Source organism: Hemiscyllium ocellatum, chromosome 35 (assembly GCF_020745735.1).
Source record: "Hemiscyllium ocellatum isolate sHemOce1 chromosome 35, sHemOce1.pat.X.cur, whole genome shotgun sequence".
NCBI lineage: Eukaryota > Metazoa > Chordata > Chondrichthyes > Orectolobiformes > Hemiscylliidae > Hemiscyllium > Hemiscyllium ocellatum.
The window spans coordinates 2,189,872-2,190,584 of NC_083435.1; positions in this window are offsets into that span (position 1 = coordinate 2,189,872).

The following is a 713-nucleotide window of genomic DNA, read 5'->3' on the forward strand; positions in this document are numbered from 1 at the left end:
CAGCCTTTTTTGTAGTCACTCACAGGATGAGGGTGTCACAGGCTCAGCTAGCATTTATTGCCCATCCCTAATTGTCCAGAGGGAGGCTAAGAGTCTAACCACATTGCTGTTGGTCTGGAATCCCACGTCAGCCAGACCAGGTAAAGAGCACTGAACTGGGATTAAGAGCACAAATTAGCCACATGTAGGTCAGAGGAAGTGAGTGTAGAGAACCTCAGTTGGAGCAACAGGCTCATCATTCCTTCACAAACCTTGCAAAAAGGCCTATGTGACCTGTGGTAAACATGTAAATAACAGCACAACAGCACAAGAATTCATCTGTACATTTCTCTGTTTCAATATAACGTTTTCCACACTCCCCCCTTTTGCCCTGACAGAACAACCTTAAATGCCAATCTGAGCCAGCCTTAGGAATTCTCTACCCTCATCCTCCAGGATTATCACCGTTGGACCATAGCGCTGACTGTAGCTTGCATTACACCGTAGCTGGTGCAAAAGGTCCTGATACACCCTCCCAGAACCAAAACAATTACAATCAGGAGCAGTGTCCCAAGACCCCACTGAGCGATTGAGCTTCCCCAGTTTCCAAAAATACTGCTCAACCAATTAACAAATCCCCAGGAATCATTGAGTTCATGTAACGTGACCATTTCCTTTCGGATATGCTCAGTCAGGTTAGTGATTTCTTCGGAGTTATCAAAGATGTAGGTGCA